The sequence below is a fragment of the Corvus brachyrhynchos genome, unplaced genomic scaffold, assembly GCF_000691975.1.
Source record: "Corvus brachyrhynchos isolate BGI_N302 unplaced genomic scaffold, ASM69197v1 scaffold370, whole genome shotgun sequence".
In the NCBI taxonomy this organism is placed as follows: Eukaryota; Metazoa; Chordata; class Aves; order Passeriformes; family Corvidae; genus Corvus; species Corvus brachyrhynchos.
In genome coordinates, this window is record NW_008235977.1 from 2,345,717 (window position 1) to 2,367,194 (window position 21,478).

The window sequence follows — 21,478 nt, forward strand, 5'->3', positions numbered from 1 at the left end:
AAATATCTATTAGTACAGCAATGGCTCTGTTTATTTGTGGCCCAGGTTTTTCATTGTTCCTAAGCTTTTATTGATTTTTTTTCCTCTATGTTGTGTTTTGATTGCATAAATGCATGCAGGCCTCAGTATGCATCTGGAGAGGTATTTGTTATTTATACTGCATGTGGTCACCAATCTAGTTATAAAACTTCAGTCACCCAGTCAGGGAGCAGAAACAGTCTCTCACAAGCTAAACATCCATTTGCACAGTGTGCTCCATGCATAGATAAAGCCAGGACTCTCAAAATGGGCACAGGCTGGATTATGCATTAAAAGATCTTTGTACTCCTACAGAAGATACTTAAACCATGACCACTAGAGCTGCAAGGAGATTGCCCTGCAAAAAAGACACCTCAGTCCACCCCACTTCCCTCACACCCGATTTTGCTAGCTGGCCTGTCCAACAGTTGCTGCTCATACAGCTTTTGTCCTGAAGAAAGGAGCAGAATGAGAAAGGCACCTGCCAGTGCATGTGTTCCATGGCAAGGTCAATGTCTGGCAGAGACATGCTCAGCATGGAAGGCTGGGGTAATATCTTAGACGGAATGTGAATGTCATGAGAGAAGAAACGACAGTGCCATGCAATAGGATTGTGCCTTTTCAGAAAATGTGGTTTTTATGGTCACATATTTAAACAGTGTGTATTTGATGCCAGGCTGCTTCTTAAAGATCTCACTTTACCTAAAATTTGGCCTACATGCCATCAAAATTTTGGGTCTAAGTTGCTGTTCAGCTGTCTAAGGTGCTTCTAAGGTGCTGTTTGCAAGTTACATATAAGTAACCCTTGAGATTTTTACTCCACAAATCGAGGTAGTTTGCAAACCAAATTCTCTCCTTTGAAAGTGTTAGTGGCGCCTTTTGTACACAAAGTACTTATTTTTGTTGCAGTTGTGATAACAGTGAAAGAGAAATTGAACAGGTGTGGTACAGCAGAGAGAAAAGCCTTGATTTGACATCCTCAAATAGTTTCAATCAACAGGAACATCCAGCATCTTACAGAATAATCTAATGTTTCCTAGTGCAAGTATTGATGAATAACAGCTCACAAATTCGGAGTGGCACATCCCCTCTCTGATTGTAATTGCCACCAAGTGCCTTTGCAAAGTGAAGAGCATGTGCCTGTGTGTTTGCACACCTGCTGAAGAAACCCAGGCTCTGACAGTGGTCTGATTATCAACTGCACAGCTGAAGCTCTACTTTAACTACAGAGGGTCTAAATAACTCATCATTGCATATGCTGGAGCAGCAGTTATTGAGCATGGCTGGGTAGGACAAGACTCACCTGTCTTCACTGACTGCCCTAATCCATATTTACAACTGTAGGGATAATGGTAAAGATGTGCACATAATAATTTTCTAATATGGAATAATTATAAATGATTAAAATAATTAAATAGTGAAAAACCTTACAAAGAGGCAGGCCTTGTTTTCACAAGAGTGTTGTTACATCTGGAGTATCTCTCTGTCTCTAGTTAATACATATTACATGCTTTTGTGTAGATTAATTCCCTATTTAATGTATTTTTTCAGTGAATAAACAAAGCACAAAGAGTTGTGCCGTTCTTCTATCTACCTTATGAAGAGTTAAAGCCTCTTTATTTTATGCTGAGCTGGAATAGAGTTGAGCAGGTTCTTTCCTATTCTTAATGACTTTTTATTCTGACAGTTAAAACTTCCAGTTAGGAATTTGCTTTGAGCTGAACATCAGAATCATTAGGGTTGGAAAAGACCTCCAAGATCATCCTGTCCAACCTTTGACCAAACATCAGCTTGTCAACCACAACGCCAAGTGCCATATCAAGCTGTTCCTTGAACACTTCCAGGGATGGTGACTCCACCACCTCCCTGTGCAGCCCATTCTAATCCCTGACCATCTTTCAGCAAAGAAATTCCTGATGTCCAAACTGAACCTCCTCTAGCAAAGCTCGAGGCTGTTTCCTCTTGTCCTGTTGCTAGTCCTGAGAGAGGAGACTGAGACTCACCTTTCAGGTGGCTGTAGAGAGTGGTAAGTCCAACATGAACAAACCCACGATATTCTGAAATCAACCGGAAAAAACGCAAACAACCAAACAACCCCACAAGACCTACTTACATGACGAAGTAGTTCAATCCTCAAAATGCTCCATTGCTTTGTGTCCTCCATATTGGAATTTTCCTCTCATTTTTAGCCTTCTTCTGCATATTCTAAGGTAGAATAAAACATGATGTTTTTTAAAAGGTTGAAATAAAGGTTGTTGAAAAATTTTGTTTGTGAATCCAAACTCACTACCATTCAAAAATGGTAGGAGGTTTATATCTGCCCCCAGCAAAGACACTAGAAAGCAGTTCACAGTGGGTGAATATTTTGAGTAAGATTATGTGGAAATGGGTTATTTTACCTACATAACCATTTTGCAGCCTGATTCAAAGGTTGCTTGTGTAACCTGAAAAGCTTGCCATGGTTGAGCATATACTGTATGTTGGATAACTTTTATGAATTTTGTTTGCTTTGGAAAACAAGAATAAATAAATACTCATTATATCTTAATAAACCTATCAATAAATCTATTCCATTTAAAAGTATGCCAACAATCTTGAAAGTTCAAAGTCAATCTTCTAAAAATTGTGCAAACATGACTTATCCCAAGGTATTGTGCAGCTGGAATGTTGGGTCTCACCTCACTTCCATAAATCTAGAGTTATCATTTTGTTATCATTTGCTCTTTTCACAGAAATAATGTGTCACAAATTAAGTTCTAACAAATTGCCTTGCTATCTTTGCTGCACAATCAGTTCTTCCAAACTACGTGCACAAACCTTTGGAAAGGTTTACAGAGATTGATGTGGTGCATTGGATGTGCATCAATAAGCCAAAATTGCTACATGTGATTGTTTTATAACAATTATCACAGGTATTTTAAAGACAGCTTTTCTTTCTTTTGGAACATGCGGGCTGGAAAAAGAATCAGCAGAATTTTAAACAGACCTTATGATTATGACTAAAGTATCTTTTCAGAGATCTATACATTTCAGCCTGCACCTGTTTCTCTTAGGAGAAACTAGTCTTTCCATGCTCTATGTTATTTTCTTTTTTTTTTTTTTTTCTCCAGTCTCTGGTTTCCCATTTATATTTGTATCCCTCTTTTAGGGCAGGGGATAACCTCAAGCAGAGGGGTTACACAGACTTTCTGGGACCCATCATGTGTTTATCCTCTGATGTCCTGTGGACTTTCAAGTGATATTGCTCTTTTTCAGCTCCTGGTCATGCCCTGACAGAAATATTTAGTGTGCACATTTATATTCTTTCCTCCAGGATGCTCACTCACAAGACTGTCATACCCACCTCAAACAAAAATATATGCCCTCAGGAGCAGGATAATCTCCTGAGTGAGCAAGCCCAGGGTTTGAAAGGGTGAACTATTCCCATGCAGACTCTGACCACAGGATGTCAAACTTGCTTTAGCATTTGCAGGGAGCAATTTGCATAGCACCAGGCTTCACTGTAAAGGCTTCTTTTTTCTGTTTATATCAGCTTGCTAGCTTTAAAAGAAAAGATTTAGTTGCTGTCCTTTTTTAATGGATTCTGCTAGATGTGTGTTGCCTTTGTGATCCTCCAAGCTGTTACAGGTTAGCCAGACCCTATGTAGCTGCCCAGGATCCCTCCAAGAGGATACCTGCAGCACAGGCCCAGGCACTGGTGGCCCCTCAGTTCTGGAAATCAAATTTGCACTCCTAACATGCTTGTTCAAAACCAGAGGCAGATTAAAGGCTTTGTACATATAGTTCGGCCTGAGCTTCATTGGGTCCACCAAGTTCAGTGGGGGCAGGATTAGGACTGAGCATTTGCAGATTCTGAAAACAAAAGCAATGCCTGTAGGGCTGCCTAGGATATCCCCACATTTTGAGTGACATCAATTTCCTGCTGTGCACGCAGGCAAAACCTGCATCTCCTCGGTAAGGCAGAGAGCATAATATTTATTTTATGCCTGGAGAGCAAGCCACCCTGCTGGCTCCTTAAGATGCACATTAGATTTATGTCTTCCTCTAGGAATTAATGAAACTTCAGGAATTATGATGAATGATATGGAATGATTTATGAATGTCCATCACAGTTAGTTTTGCTTGTTGAGGAAGTTTCCTGGTTTTATGAATGCTGCTTTTGCAGGTTCATTGCCTCTTATATATGAACAATAAATGTCCTGTTTCATGGTGGAAAAATGGCTTGATAAAAAAAAAAAGGCAATGTCATAAGGAACATTTATAAACAGCTTCAGTGTAAAGCTGTGATCTGATAACAGCCATTCAGAAAAAAACCCAAGGAACTGTCACACTGGAAAGAGTCCTTCAGAGTAGAGCAGTGACATATAATAAAAACCAGTGCTCATATTGTGGATTGGGAACTTGCTGCTTGACCCTACTTGTTAAAAAGCTTGATCCTTCAGTCTCTGATCCTTCACACTTAAAGCCAGTGGGAGTTTTTGATCTACTGCTAAGCAAATCATAGGACTTTAGTGGAATTAATCTTTGGCTTTATATGTCAAATTAAGCACATGTGTGGAGGAGTGACAACAGAGAGCCAGAGCCCACCTGAATTAAAACATTCAATAGTGAACTGTGGAGTGGAACAGCCTTTGTGGCATTTGCTTTCATGGGGAGATGGATGCCTTTTGTAAGCTCAATATCTTTTTTCATACCAGGGCAGGCACTCAGTGCTTGTGGTCGCGTTTCCAGTATTGTTATGGGCCAGACAGATCCAGCCCTCCTCACTTTCACACAATGAATTTTCCCCTAATTTAATGGCTCTGGGATTTTGATCATTTTCTGAGAAATAATCCCTGAAAAAAACTGTCCTGTTGGCTAGGTTTGTAGTGATGATTCCTGCACTGTCTAATTATATTCTGATTTATCAGATTTGGGCTGTAGACCATATCACAAAAAAAAACCAACCCCCAAAAGAGTTAAACTGTTTGAAACAGTTAAACTGTAATGAAAACACCTCTCATGCTTCCTCCTTCCTTTCAGCATAATATGGGATTGCAGTCTGGGTAGCATACCTAAAATACTGTATTGATTAGCCTTGCAAACGAAAAAGACTTCCTGAGATACTGTTCTCATCCTCCTAATGGAGCTTAATTCTTTGAAATATGAAGTTGCATAAAGGCAAGTTTAGCAATTGTCCTGTGTTTTGGATTTTCCCTCAGTCCAATGTCCTCAAGGAAATGGAACACAGCATTAGGATCTGAAGACTTTGGAAAGATTTACCATTCAAAATAGCCAGCCTCAAAACACTGTTCCTGGGAGGGGCAGGGCACAACATGAAGACGACTGATGCCTTCCCACTTTGGTGTCACTTTTTATACAGTTCATGACACTTCTGGTACTTAAGTGGCCAAATCACATACAGCCTGTACACCTGCCTGATCTGGTTCTGCAAAATGCTGCTCTTTGTAACCTGTTTATGAAAGGGACTGTTGTTACCTAAGGGAAGTTAATAAATACCTAGCCACTGCTATCGTGTCCTAGTTCCTTTAACTCAGTGATCCTTGAAATATCTTTCTCTGAATTTTATGTTGCTTAATGAGAATTATTTGAATAGCTAGGTCCCACTTCCTAGCATGAGGGTTTCTCAGTCCTAGGGTGCATTAGAGTAAGTAGTAGTGGATATTCATAAAAGCTTACTTTAATTAAAACATGGTGTGAAATTGAGATATACTGTGAGTAGGATCAAATTGGATAAAACCCTCCAATAACTGTCTTTTTCTGTCATCAGCACCATGGCTGTGTGTTCTCTGTTTTTGCTCCAAACTCTAGATTGTGTATAGGGCACTAAGTCAATGAGGCTTAGAAAGGATTTTTTAGATGAAAAAGTCATCTTTAATTTCAGTTATAGTGCCTGTTGATCCCCAGAACAAATATTAACTCCTCAGGAGATGCCATAGCTTTATGAGCAGGAAAGCTCTTCTAAATTACATTATATACTCACATAGTCCTTAATAAGGTGGCATAAAATGTTAGATGCTAGATCTCAGCAGAGATCTAGACTCTGGTGTTCAGAACAGAGCTATATATTTTTAATTCTGGTAGTGTTGATGACTGTGTGATATTCCATGAGTTGGAGGTCTGAGTTGTGAGTTTCAAAACTATGGGGAGACATCTGTGCATTTTACAGCCTGGAAAGAACCTAAATGTGATCACAATCTATTTTGGAGCTTAGGAATCCCTACAAGACAGGGACCTCTTTTAGATGTCATACAGCTCAATCCAGACAGGATACAACTTGGTGTATAATGACAAAAGCAAATAAAATTGGATGTATTACTAATTATGTAGGAACATTTCTATTAGTTTAGTTCATAAAGCATATTTTTCTATATGTGTTAGAATCTTGATTTTTCTTACTATAAAGTTCACCATAACATTCCTGTCAATATTACTAAATTCTATTGGACTTCAGCTGCAGTTCCCTTAAAAAAATCTTTTCTTGTATGCTGTGCAGGGCTGTGCCAAATTCATCTGGGCAAGTTTGTAAATTCTGTATTTTTGGCACTTTCTTTATTTTTGTCCTGGTTTCTAGGTCTTTAAATTAAGATATATTTCCCTTACTGCTGTTGAACAACAGTGTGAATTATTGTCACTTGTATTTTGTAAACTATTGAACAACATGAGCCTGATTTCTGTCTCAAGAGAACTAGTTTTGGATATATAACAACTGCAGGATGTATTGCAAAAACGTACAACTGCCTAACATAAGCCCTTTTCTTTCCACCTCTTCTGTCTTGCAATTTGTGATCTTTGTGACCACAAGGTCACTGCAGCTGAAATTCTGACTTTGTTCAGGGAGATAAAGGCATAGGTGAATTTGTTATGGTCTCATTCACTCTCTCACATACAAGCAAGAGATCCTATTACTCTCATTTCTTTCCATATTTGAGATAAATGTGTTCCACGCTGTCAGATGCAGACTTTATCAAGAAAAGTGTAATCAAAGCTACTGTAAAAGAAAAGCACGGGGCAAGCCAACCCGCTCAGAAGTAGCAGCAAATTAAAGATGTGGTTACATTGCTCTGTGCTGCTTTTGTGAGTAGATGCCACTTGGCAAGATTTCTCATGAAAAATATTTACTAAGTTACTTTTAACCATTGAATTAATCTTGAATTACTGAAGTATTTTTCAAAATATGACATTGTGTTGGTCTGAAATGAAGGCTTTGACAGTCTGTAAGAAATTTTAATCTTAATTTATGTAAAGCATATGGCAAAAAGTAACTAACATAGGCTTGGTGTGTATGTCATCATTTCACTGATACCCAGAGAGCTCTGCTGATTCGCTGTGGTCCTGAAGTACAAATCCAGGTATATGCCTAAAAGTAAGGTGTGCCTGATGTACCTGTGGACTGGCCATGGTGCACCCAGGCTGTGAGCACACCTGCTCTGGCCTGCCTGGGGCACTTTGGAGTGACCGAGGGGGACCCAGCTGAGGCTATAATTTCCTTTCGTTCATACTTAGTGGCTTTAAACACCGTACTGGCAAAGCCCCACACTGAGGCTTTCTCACTAAAACTCTTTCTCAACAGCTTCTGTCAGATTCCAGGTTTTCCTGGCATTTAGTAAAAGCAGGCCCACAGAGTGTGCTTTGTGACTCTGCCTTCTCAAGGCAACTCTCTGTGATTTTTGAGAATTAACAGGTTAATGTAAACTGTTTAACAGCAAGGCTTGTTTTTTACTCCCAAATCCTTCATTTCTTAGTGATATGCCCCAAAAATCTGCAATCCTGTAAAGTTCGTATCAGTGGTCTAAACTGCATGTACTCAGGGAGAAAGAAGAAAAAGTAGCATGCAGGTGACCTGTAGGCTACACAAACTTTCTGTCAAGGGACAGTGAAATTAAGCTGATTTAGTCAGAAAGGATCCTTTATGATTGCTAATAGCTGTGGTTTTGGATTCATTGTGTATAATTGTCCAGGGGTCAGTGAGGGCCATTCCCAACTCCCATATGTGCAAAATCCAGTTGTTCATTATGATAAGAGAAGCAAACTTTATTTGGACCTCTGCCAGAGATTACAGCAACGTCATCCTCTCCCTCTGTTTTTCATATTACCCAGTGTGTTTATTTGAAAAGCCAAGTACATCTCTTTCTGAAGAGGCAGGAAGATGGTAAGCCCTGCCCTGAAGAGTTTGTAATCTGAATATCTAACTGAAAAATCATGAAAGAAAAAGTATAATATCCATATTTCCCCGTCCCATGTTTGCAGTCTCTTTAAAAACAGCTTGAGCTCTAACCATGGCAGAAAAACTTGCAGGACTGTCAAATGACCTCAGGGAACTTATGTTTGTTTCCATGACTGCAATTTAACTGCGTCTAAGTGCAGACTAAAGGGATGTCTCTGTGTCCCGGAGCTCTCCTTTGTGCTGGCATTAATAGTTGAAGGATTGTACAGGGAGCCACCTCACAGAGCCAATGTTTTAAATGATCTGGTAATTTTTTGTCAGGTCACTTTTTCAACCAGACCACTTCCCTGGCCCAGCTTCCTCTTCCTCTGCAATCACAGTGTCTGCTCTACACATTGGCCAGGACTTGGCAAGTTGGAGCTTCCTTCCTAGTAGCTATCCATGCTTAAATGAGATTAATCTGACTGTGAGTATGCAGATGGAACTCTCACATTTTACATATGGGCAGTATCCAACCCAGAGTAAATATTATCAGGGAGTTCATGGAGATGTTTTTGGCAGGAGCAAAGGGAGGAGTGTTCCTTGGCTAGTTTTGTAGCCCAGTAAAGGTCAAAGAAGTCCACAGACCCTAGAATGGCTATCCAATGTCACTGGGGTCCCTGGGAGTCTGGTGTCAAGGCATTGTGTGATATTAAAGACCCACTGTATTGGAGATGGCCTATGAAATGAATGTGGAAAAACCCCCAAATGAATTCCAATGACGTCTGTAGCTGTTGCAGCTACAGGAGTCCAGACATGTAATGCTGATGTTCCTGAGGGCCTCAGAAACCTTATTGTGATGGTGTTCAGGGTCAAAGATGGCCAGTACTTTTAAGTTCCTGCTTTTTGAAGTCAGACTTGTCATGCTTGGGGTCCTGATTTATGATTTTTGAACATTTAGGTTGGCAGCAGAGAGAAAAGACAATCTCTAACTTGATTTAAGGAAAAAAAGGCTTGTCTTTGGCCTCTGTAATTTGTATTCCTGCCTGAATACAAATGCAGACCCCGAGCTACTTTCCCAATTCTACCCCTTGGCTCACCTGTGTCAGTAACTTTGTGTTCCCACCTCTGCTTCAGGAGTTTCTCCTGGCTGGGATCTGGGCCTGCCTCCCAGACCAACCAGCTTGCTGAAGGGGATGGGATCCTCATCAGTCATCGTCCCGTGGCTGATACCCCCCTCACAGACAGATGGAGATCTGAGTCTAGTCACTAGTCCAAGCTTCCAGATATTTTCCTTCATTCAGGATGATGATGATGATGAGCAGAGTGATATATTTTTCCCCTGTATTTTTTTCCCCAACTGCTGTTACAGAATTTTTATCTTTTATCATTAAAAAGGCAACCATTCATCAAGCAAATCTGGTGCTTCTCAAAATACCATAAAGCTAAAGGCAAAAAAATCATAGGAAAATAGATGTAACTGTTTGTTTAGTTTACCTTTATGTCCAAAGTGACTAATTGATTTTAAGTGATATTTTATGGAAATAGTTGATATCCAAAGCTAAAACCTCATGTAACAAATCTCAGCACAGATGGTATTGTGGTGGCAATCAAAAAAAGTGGCATATAGTAAATGAGTAGAGGAGGTTTCAAATCCAATATAGTAAGTCTTGAAAAATGGTTGAAAAAACAACACTTTATATGTTCAGAAATTAGACAGTTGGCATCTGATAGAAATAACACAAAACCTGGCCTTAAATGTTTTCATCTGCCAAACTGAGCTAAAGATATGTGGTAGGTGTGGAAGTTAACCTTACATAAGCGAGGGCAGATAGTACGCTCTTTGCTGAGTAATAAAATAAACCCCTTAGTCTGTACCTTCTTACACTCTGTGTTATAGAAGGATCTTTTGAGGAATAATATTGAGATGGTGACAATGTTGATTTTCTGGGTAAAAGGAAATACCGGCTTTTAGCCCATGGAACAAACCAGTTGTTTGTGGTGCAACCTGGACACTTCCAATTCAGCAGTTCTGAATTAGTATTCCAGGAATAAAGAGTCTCTCCAAGTTCATAAGCACCAAAACACAAAACCAGACAACACAATAACAAAGCATAAATTTGTGAGTGCAACTATGCCGTGTACGGAAGAGGATGTGACAAGGAAGAGTGGCACAGAATTAGAAATGAAGGCTGTAATGGTTAAATAGGTACAACTGGAAAATCTGCCAGGACAGAATACAATTGCTACCAATTCCTCTGCAGAGAGGCTGGAGAGGATGGGTCTATATGGAGCATCTTGGGCTAAAAGATCTGAAAGCTGAACGTTTCCATGGCTCAAGGGGAAGACTCAGCACATTGTGGGATGTCCAGTGGATGATTAAGAGCAAAGACAGCCCACCCAGCTCCAGCAGTCCCTGGGCTATGGATGATTGGCAGCTGAGGGACTGGGAGGGGAAGTGTCAGACTTCATGCCGTGGTCTTCATTTTCTCCCCAGGCCATCTGCCTTCACCTGCTGCTGGAGATTGGCTGCTGGCTTGGACAGATCCTTGGTCTGACCCAGTCCACATTTTCTCCTGTTCAGTGACAGGAGATGAATGTTGTGAAAGTCCTTAACAGCAACAATATGTTTAGCAAAAACTTTGGTGTTCTCCTGGGAGGTGGGCAAGGTTGATGTTTCACAGAACTGGGCAGATTTTTGCAAACTCTGAGGAAATGAATTGAGTATATAATAAATCTAATAAATAAATTTACCTTTCTTTAATGAATAGGAGCATTTTCAGTGTTGGTTTTGGTAGGCATGTACTTTGTGCACACATGTAGGAAAGGATTAGGTTTTGATGGAAAGAAATCAATTCAAACTCATTGACTCTAGCCTCAATAACAATATTCTATCATAATATATTCACATTTTATACTGACTCCACATTAATGCTATTTCTTTTATCTATTCCATTGCTTCTGAGGGATATATTATTTTCTACAAGGCTTTGACAGGCACAGACAAGCATCTGCAGTGGGAAATCCTTTACCTCTTGTTATCTGTAGGTTTTGTTAGCTCTTCTAAAATAAAACTTAGGACAGTCTGAGAGTCATATTCTTTCATATTCTACATGGGTTCTGCAATGAAACAACAATTAAAATAGTGTCTGTAATGCTAAGGTTACTGAATCTCAAGAAGACAGCATTTGTTACAGTTTCAGGATCATTTACAACTTCCATGATAATGGAACTGACATCTAAAGTAATTATTCTCCAAATAAATAATTAAACTGAGTAAAGCAGGGCAATTTTAACTATTTATAGGAGATGTCCCAAAAGACACTAATGGCAATGATTTTTTTTCTTTCAGAAAATGGGTTTACAGAATTTCTGCAAGTCATTACACAGGACAAAAGAAGACAGCAATGTCCTCTGCTTTCACCTAGAAGCCTTGAAGTGGCAATCAGTGGTTTTTACTGCAGTTGAGACAATATCAATGTTTTACGAAAATTATTAAGGAAGTTGGCAATGTCCAAGCCTGTTCTAGTTACTTCTGCTACTTAGACAGATAGAAAATTTTCACTGCCTTGATGGAATGCTATAGATCACTAAGAGTTAAAGGATTTTAGCTAGTACCTTATATTAGCCTCCCTTTGTATCTATTCAAAGAAAAGGAAATTGTTTGACTACTTTATACATCTACAGATTTCTGAGTCTGAAGGTCCATGCTTGACAGTAGACAGAGCTGTGACAGGAACTTGGTTCAATGGTATACAGTATTTCTGCCTGCATCTGAGGCAGTTACTCATCGATCTCTGTATTGCCATTGCATATTTAGGTATCACTGCTGGTAGATGCCAGGATATATCTAAGCAAGTATAAACATCTATTTTATGTTAGGAAAGCCTGTGTTCTAGACTCACTAGATCTCCACTGAATATAAATGAAGCACAGGATGAGGACCCTAGTTGTTGAAATGTGTAGTGGGAATGCATATGGTGAGCTGATTCACTGAAGTAAAACAAGGAAAAGCTTCTAATCTGGCCAAGATATTTCTGTAAGAACAGCCATGTGGATTCTGGCTTTTGTGTGTAGAAGAGATGCAGAGACATTTTAGGGTAAGTGAAATATAAAACGCATCACTGTGTTCAAGGTTCATGTAGTAAATTACTCATGCAGAATGCTGAAAGGTGTGTTATTTGCATTCTTCCTATCTTATTACATCAAAATTCCAGTTTCAGTCCTTGGGAAAAGGAACTTATCTTTGTTGTAGACAGTGTAATGATACTCTGGGCAGTGTTAAGGGGACAGAGAAGAATAAAGATTCTATCGACAGGATCTTTGACTTTTGTTGTCTTTTAGTACCACAGGGAACTTTCTCTGCAGCCTGCTAGTGTTTGATTTTTTTTTTTTTTTAGGTAAATCATTACTCGTTAAATATAATTAATACCAAGAAGAATGAGAGAACTCAATTAAACCAATGTCCTCTCGTTTAAACACAAATACCTTGCCAACACTTTCTTTGGAACTACAACATCTCAGGTTTCAAATTAAATCTGACATCTAACTTACCACTTGGGATGCTAAATATATGACTTTCTCTAGAGAGAAACTGTCTGTTCAGTTAAAGTGCTGCTGTACCAGCAGTGACCTACCAGAAGAAGGAAAACTCAGCTCTTAGCCTTGCTGCCAAGCTGCTTTATATAGCATTTGGAAAACATGAAGTTGTTGATCCTGGGAAATGGTTCCAATCTGCTGTTAAAAATTATAAGGGGTGGCAGTGTGGCTCAAAGATTTGCTTGTCTCACACACACACCTCGTGTTATCTTAGAATCACAGAATCACCAGGTTGGAAGAGACCTCTAAGATCATTGAGTCCAACCCATGCCCTAACACCACCTCAACTAAACCATGGCAGTGAGTGCCACATCCAATCTTTATTTAAACACATCCAGGGATGGTGACTCCACCAGCTTCCTGGGCAGACAATTCCAGAACTTTATCACTCTTTCAGTAAAATGCTTTTTCCTAACATCCAACCTAAATTTCCCTTGGTGCAGCTTGAGACTGTGTCCTCTTGTTCTGTCAGTTGTTGCCTGGAAAAAGAGACCAACCCCCACCTGACTACAACCACCTTTCAGGAAGTTGTAGAGAGTGATAAGGTCACCTCTGAGTCTCCTTTTCTCCAGGCTAAACAACCCCAGCTTCCTCAGTCGTTCCTCACAGGGCTTGTGTTCCAAGCCCTTCACCAGCCTTGTTGCTCTCTTTTGGATGCCTTCAAGCATCTCAATGTCCTTCCTGAACTGAGGGGCCCAGAACTGGACGCAGTACTTGAGGTGCAGCCTCACCAGTGTCGAGTACAGGGGAAGAATGACATCCGTGGTCCTGCTGGCCACACTATTTCTGATACAGACCAGGATGCTGTTGGCCTTCTTGGCCACCAGGGCACACTGCTGGCTCATGTTCAGCCGGCTGTCGACCAGTACTCTTAGGTCCCTTTCCCCCTGGGCACTGTCCAGCCGCACTGTCCATCCACACTGTCCCCAGCTTATAGTGTTGCAGGGGGTTATTGTGGCCAAAATGCAGGACTCAGCACTTGGACTTGTTAAACTTCACCTTATTGGACTCTGCCCATCTATCCAACCATTCATTCCTGGTCTCTTTGCAGAGCCCTCCTACCTTTCATCAGATTAACACACGCTCCCAGCTTAGTGTCATCTGCAAATTTACTAATAGTAGACTCAATACCCTCATCCATGTCATCAATAAAAATATTACACAAAACTGGCCCCAGTACAGGTCCCTGAGGGACCCCACTAGTGACTGGCCACCAACTGGATGCAGCACAGTTCACCATCACTCTCTGGGTGTGGCCATCCAGCCAGTTCTTAACCCAGTGAAGAGTGCTCCTGTCCAAGCCATGGGCTGCCAGCTTTTCCAGGAGTTTGCTGTGGCAGACAGTGTAAAAGGCCTTGCTGAGACAGTGTCAAAGGCCTTGCTGAAGTCCAAATAGACAACGTCCACAGCCTTTCCTGCATCCACCAGGCAGGTCACCTGGTCATAAAAGGAGATCAGGTTGGTCAAACACGACCTACCCCTCCTAAACCCATGCTGATTGGGTCTGATCCCCCGGCCATCCTGTGGGTGCTGTGTGATGGCACTCAAAATAAACTGCTCCATTACCTTACCAGGTACAGAGGTTAGACTGACTGGCCTATAATTTCCAGGATTGTCCTTCCCATTCTTCTTGTGAATGGGTGTCACACTGGCCAGCTTCCAGTCATCTGGAACCTGACCAGTGAGGCAGGACTGTTGGCAAACGATGGAGACCGGCTTCGCAAGCTCAACTGCCAGCTCCCTCAGCACCCTGGGATGGATCCCATCTGGTCCCATAGATTTATGAACATCCAAGTGGCTCAGCAGTTCTCTATCTGCTTCCTTCTGGATAACAGAGGGACCATCCTGCTCCCTGACACCATCTACCAGCCCAGGAGGACAGTTGTACTGAGGATAAACAATCTTTCTGCTAAAGACCAAGGCAAAGAAGGCATTATACACCTTGGCTTTCTCCACATCTGCAGTCACTAAATTCCCTCCTGCATCTAGTAGAGAACCAAGGTTGTTTTTACCCTTCCTTTTGCCATTAATATACTTGTAAAAACATTTTTTATTATCCTTGGCAAGAGTTGCCAAATTAAGTTCTAACTGAGCTTTGGCCTCCCTAATCTTTTTCCTACATGCCCTAACAACCCCCTTAAATATTTCCTGAGATACCTGACCCTCCTTCCAAAGGTGATACACCCTCTTTTTATTCCTTAGTTCCTTCATAAGCTCCTTACCCATCCAGGCTGGACATTTGCCTCATCAACTCATCTTTTGGCACACAGGGACAGTCTGTTCCTGTGCCCTCAATATCTCTGTTTTGAAGCACACCCACCCTTCCTGGACTCCTTTGTTTTTAAGGGCTGCTTCCCAAGGAACTCTCTGAGTAAGTCTCCTGAATTGGACAAAGTCTGCCCTCTGGAAGTCCAGTGTGAAAATTTTAGATGCCTCTCCTTATTTCACCAAATATTGAAAACCCTGCAATTTCATGATCACTGTGCCCCAGACGGCCTCCAACTACCACATCTCCCACCAGCCCTTCTCTGTTTGCAAACAGCAGGTCTAGTGTAGTCCCTTCCCTGGTGGGCTCACTCACCAGCTGTGACAAGAAGTTGTCCTCCACACACTCTAAGAACCTGCTGGACTGCCTCTTCTCTGCTGTGTTACGTTCCCAGTCGGTTAAAGTCACCTACAAGAACAAGGGCTGGTGATCTTGAAACACCCTCCAGCTGCTTGTAGAATAAGTTATCCACCTCTTCTTCCTGGCTGGGTGGTCGATAACAGACTCCCAGCAGGATGTCAGCCTTACTGGCCTTCCCCTTAATTCTTACCCATAGGCATTCGACTTCATCATCATTGGTTTCAATTTCCATGCCATCAAAAGCCTCCCTAATATAAAGGGCCACTCCTCCACCTCTTCTCCCTCTCCTGTCTCTTCTGAAGAGCTTGTAGCCATCCAGTGCAGTGCTCCAGTTATGCGAGTCATCCCACCACGTTTCCGTGACGGCGACTGCGTCATAGCTTTGCTGCAGTACCATGGCTTCCAGTTCCTGTTTGTTACCCATGCTGTGTGCATTAGTATACATGCACTTCAGCTGGGCTGCTGATTTCACCCCTAACTCTGGCTTACCACCCTTGGGCTTGCTTCTGGAGAGCCCAGTTGCATCCTCTTCCCCCTTCAAACCTAGTTTAAAGCCCTCTCAACAAGTTCTGCCAGTTCATGGGCTAAAATCCTTTTGCCCTTAACAGATAGATGGAGCCCGTCTGGCTCCAGCAGGCCAGGTGCCATGAAAATTGCCCCATCATCAAAGAAGCCAAAATTCTGCCAATGACACTAACCCTTGAGTCACTTGTTGATAATGTGGGCTCCCCTGTTCCTTTCATCTCCTGGCCATTAGAGTGAATGGCAGGAACGTAACCGCTGGTTGTATTCCAGATAATTCAGCTCTGTGAAAAGGCCCAGGCCATTAACTTGGGAAATCATGAGCAGTATCTCCTGTTGCACTGCCACCTTGGTTCCAGGGCAATTTGTGGTAAGGGAAAGAAGAGGAATAAGTCTTTAGGTTCCACAAACATTTTAACTTTCATAGCAAAATTTATGCAAAGTAATAATTACTCTCACAGGCAACAAATCCTGCCCCAAAATCCCCAGTAAAATGCTAAACATTAGAACATGCTCTTGAGAATTTTGAGAAATTTGCATTTCATTTTTATGTGCCAGTGATGGCCTGAATCAAAGGGATGTTTGCTGCCTATAAATCATGTTCACCATGGCACTTCCCCTGGCAGAGAGCTCACAGTTAGTGATCCAGAATGTGTTACGATGGCAAGGAAATGGGCATGCAAAGAAAAATTAGTGTTTCTCCTCTTAGCCAGCTTACCCCTGGTGCTGCAGAGCTATCCCAGACCTACTCACACATGCTACATGTGGCAAGTACGAAATTAGGATGATAATGCATGGGCTCCCATGTGCACGGGGCCTGTGTGAGATTGACCTGGCCTCCCAGCCAAAGTTTTGCAAGTTAATTTGAAGCTGAAAGGCTCAATTTGCTTTTGAGGAACTACTGTATAAATCAGAAGCCATGCAAATAGTCAGAGCTATGTACTTCCTGTCTTTTCCCATCCTGTGGACGATTTATAAGCAGTTTAACTGTTAGGGGCCAGTTCTTACTCCCATCTCAATTTTTTTGCAGGTAACATCATCCTTTTGGTCAGGCAGTTTTCTCCTTTGACTTATTTTATCAGAACTGGACTGTTAATTGGAGCCAGGGTTTGTCTCCCTTTGCTGAGAAATATAATTCTGTTATCACTGCAACCACATTCTTTCCTAGGTGGTTTCCACTTTGGCTTTAATTATTTAAAAAAAATTTTTAAATCCCATTAAATATAAAGTATTTCTTTACTTGGGTAAGCTGGATGGCCCTTTGGTCTAAACAGAGTTCTTTCATTTTCAGATTTCTGATATGCTAAACCTCTGTGAAAGTTTGATAAAAGGTAGCTTTGAGGCTTCTAATTAATTATGTACAAAAAGTTGACAGTACTCTACTGGGAGGTGTTCCTAATAATCCATGCATGTAATATAGTGGGAACATTGTTTATAAATATAAATGAATTGGAAGGTTTGTAACCTTGGAATAATAGAAGATGAGAAATCAAATCGTGGCTGGCAACCTCACAATTAAATGTCCCAAGATTAAATGACCTACTTGAAAGCTACATTTTTATCTTTGTTTTCCAGTAAGTAGAGGAAAAATAATCCCTGTAACAGCTCCTTTAAGCTCTTACTGAGAGTGAAGCAAGGAAATGTTTGTTTTAATATTTCATATCTCCCACAAATGAAAAGACACACTCTTACAGTTCAGCCTTGCTGGAAAAGGCACAGTTCACATCATGCTGAAAGGGAGGGTAGAGAAGGGGAGAGAGAAAGAAGGTGTCAATAAATTAGCTACAGAACAGTGGCTAAAGGACATTGAAAGTTACAGGTAAGGAAAGGAAAAGCAGTCACAAAACTGGAAAAGAAGGAAAAGAAAGGCTGTCTGTGGGGAAAGCATTAGGAATATTAAGAAAGCAAAATGAATCCAAAGGTGTAGAGGAAAGACCAATCTTCAGATTGAATTCACTTCTGTCATAGCATTTGGTGGATTGATAATCCTATTACTATTGGCCAGCAGGGATTTAAAAAACCCCACCATCATCAGAATTGCACCTGTTTTGCTTATGCTTGGCAGCAGTAGAACAGCCACCTCCTGGGGAAGGAACAGCCTATCAATAGCGCTGGGTAAGGTCACTCAGAACCACATGTTTGCAGCTACTGCTTCAGCTCTGATCTGCTGGCATCAATAAAAGAAACATCCACAACCTGAAAAATCACACTCCTGTCTGTTCTCATGAAACTTATAAAGTATCACCTTGATAGTCTTGAAGTTAAAGAAATTGAGAAAAGAAATCTACCTTTTAGTTCTTTTCTCTCAATGCCTGACTGTTTCAATGAGAGGCCCAACTCCTTCACAAGGCTACTGCAGTAATAAAGGGCTATATGTGGCACAAAGTGCCTTTAGATTGTTATAGGGAGAAAATCTGACTGAGCAAACCCCACTTTTCTCCTTGCTGCCCTTTGTTAGGCAGAAGTGATCACTCACTGCTGCTCTGCACCAGCAGCAGTGTTTGCCAGGCTGCTCCAAGCTGGCTCAGCCAGGCTGGCCCAAGGGCAGCACCACCCTGCTCAGACCTGCTTCCTGGATAGACCCTTATGCAACTTTTCATCTTTTGAAAAAGTGTTAATTTCAAAAGTCAGTGAACTCCCTTCAGCCCTTTCCAATCTTTGTGACAGCACTTAAAGCTTGAGGGCACTGGGATTACTTTTAAACATTAATTTCCATAGAAAACACTCCTGTTTTTCAGACACAGAAAACAAAATACTCAACCTGCTGCCTCCTCCTCTCTTCACTGGCATGTACAGCACAGCTCATATGATTTAAAAAATGCTCTGGACAGCAAAATTCCCAGGAGCCATGTTATAGGGTTTTGCTGCTGCCATTGACCAATGGACCAACAGATTTGGGAAAATGCTGTCCTGCTTTTCAAGAACGCTGAATAAAGAATGAAATATAATTCACAGCTAGCACTTTCATGTTCATTTTCAGTATGTCAGATGGGAATGCTCATTTAAGAAACAGATGATTTTATGTCTGATTTTGAAAGCAAAGCTCTGTTTGGGATCCATCTCCTCATTTCCATATGAGTCACAATAAGATGCAAAGCCCCAGAAGCACACAGTGGGCTGGAAACAGCAGCTGCTGAGTTAATCTCCAACCCGTTGTGATTCCTTTTGCTGCTATGCTTGTTGCTCCCAAGAGATTTTTATCAGGGTGGGCATTATAGTTAATGCTTCAGGGATATGGAGAAATATCTAGGGATAGTGGGCCTTGAATCTCTTTATGTTTATTTAACAGATGATTGCTATTTATTCATTTCTTGGGGTACTTTTTTTAATAATGCAAATGTTTGAAGAGAAGTACCTTGTTTTAGATTTCTGCTTAGGAAATTCAGGGAAGAAAACATGTGGCGGATATTTCATGACTGTATTTTTAACCTTCACATAGGAAAACTGAGAAGGAAATTTGCACTTCAAACTATAGCTGGAAACAAACCACCCACATACAGAGATAATACAACATCAAAAGGCCTGTGAAATATGCTGGCACATGCATATATGTTTAAAAGTGCACAAAAATGAAGAAATTGGGACCACAAAACTGAAGTTCTTTTCCAGCTGAAGTATTAGTTATAATAAGCAAAGCACAAAATTTTTTAGTCTTTAACTCAAGCTCTGCTGAAGTGATATGGTGAAAATGAATGTTTTTTGTCGTATTCAGATTGCTGAACATAAACATATCTGCTCACAGGATTGAGAATATTGAAAGATGCAAACATTACTCAGCCTCATTAATTCTATTTGGCCTGAAAATTGTTGTCTTGTGCTCTGGGGAATATGTTGTTTTATTAAAGCGAAAGTTCTGAAAATGCAGAATGGAAATGTTAATACCATACTGCTCATGATCTCAAGGCTCAGCACTGTTGTATTGAACACATCAGAAGCTTCTTGTTGACTTCTGCCAGGGTAACATGGCTGCAGGAGCAGTTCCACACACGATTCCCTCTCATTTTAACATGACAGCACAATGGCGAAAATGAAATTCTGCAGTGTGGGCTGACAGAGAGGTCAGAGCCACCACACGGCTGCAGGAGACAGCCCTGCCTTACCTTCTCTTGGTCAGCCATGGAGATTCCTGGAGGGGATAGGCTGGCACAGCTAAATACGTGGAAGGTTGGAGGCCAAATTAATGCCTTTGGGACTGTCCAGAGGAGATTGCTGCTACTGAAAAAACCTCCAGGAGCTTTTCTCTTCTCTTCTCTCTACTGGCAGTTTCTCTCTTGGTCTTTCCTGGGTTTCTCTGTGAACTGGGATGAAGCCCTGTGTGTCCCAGGCTGTCAGAAATGGTGCAGTCCTGCTCTGCCCTCCACTCCTACCAGGTGGTGCCACCCCAGCACAGCATCCCAGGGATTTTTGTGACCTGAGTTGACTACTTTTGGCATATGGCTGCTGCTGAAGTACATTGCCAAAACCAGAATTTTTGACCTGAGTTTCTTTTTATAACTTTCCATTTGATAGGCTTTTATTTTATTCTGCAGCTGTTAAAGTGTAGGACATTAAAATGAAGGCTGGGAGTGCTGGAAAAATCCTGTACAGTGAGCTGTGCCCTAGTGCCTGAGGTCTCATTTTGAGGTAGATCTGTTATCAGACATGAAACTGGAAATACCAGCTCTCACTTGATGGGCTTTTCTTTGGTAGAGGAACAAAGGTACTAAGCATCTGTAGCTGATAGTCATTGCTATTTTTATATCAAAGCTTCCTTATCTCCTTGGCAAGTGATTCAGGGATTTTCTCTCTCTCCTAGGTGCCCCTGCAATATGTTTGTTGTAATCTCTCACATATCCTCATTACACTTTTTGCTCCACATTAATAAGAAATGAAGAAGTCAGGTTGCATTAATTTTCTTATCTTACCCAGCTCTTTTAAGAATTCCTCCCCAAAAAGTTAAATGCCCTCTTTTCACTTGACTTTCTCATTTCCCTTTCCTACAAGATTTTCTTCTCCATTTTGTGCTTACATTATCTCTGCTCTGTGACCTGAGCTGACCTCCCCAAAGCTTTTAACAGAATCATTAAATATGGTATTGTGAGCTTTCATATGTGCATTGCACATGCCAGCATTATTCTTAAATGAATAAATATACTTCTGCTTAGTTTTTAATCCTTTTCTTACATCTCCCTCCCTCCCCATGTTTTTATGCAAGTGGGTTTGCTTTATCTGTCCCAGCAGACGCTGTGAGCTGTGATGGTCTCTCGTTAGCACTTCTGCCGGTATCTACTGGCTGTAGCAGATCTGATCTGCACTCCTGCAAAGGCCAGCTCTGATGCTTCACTTTGGCTGTGATATGCAGGCAGAAGCTGTGATATTTGGATTTGGACTCGGATTTTAAGTCCTACAGAGTTCAGGCTATCTTGGGTCTTCTCAGTATAACAATAAAGGCTGGAAGTAAAATAGGAATTGAGGTAGCTCTCATTCTAATGATAAGGAAGCTCAAAAGTCTTCAGTTTGGCACCAACTTCTTCTATGAGAAACAAGTTAGTTTCCAATTGACAATTTATCAGTCTTTGTGTCCTTGA

At 41.2% G+C, this 21,478-nt stretch overlaps 1 long non-coding RNA gene across 4 annotated transcripts in view; it reads right to left on the reverse strand.

The window, feature by feature from the left end:
• The window catches only part of LOC108445301, a 45,493-nt gene that overhangs the window by 23,294 nt on the left and 721 nt on the right, over nucleotides 1–21,478 (reverse strand). For 3 of the 4 annotated variants that reach the window (XR_001860124.1, XR_001860126.1, XR_001860120.1), the window contains exon 2: nucleotides 2,132–2,223. This is a non-coding gene — a long non-coding RNA (uncharacterized LOC108445301). Of the gene's footprint in view, nucleotides 1–2,131; nucleotides 2,224–15,344; nucleotides 15,580–21,478 lie in introns of those variants that run through there. The other variant, XR_001860125.1, reaches the window with a different exon arrangement.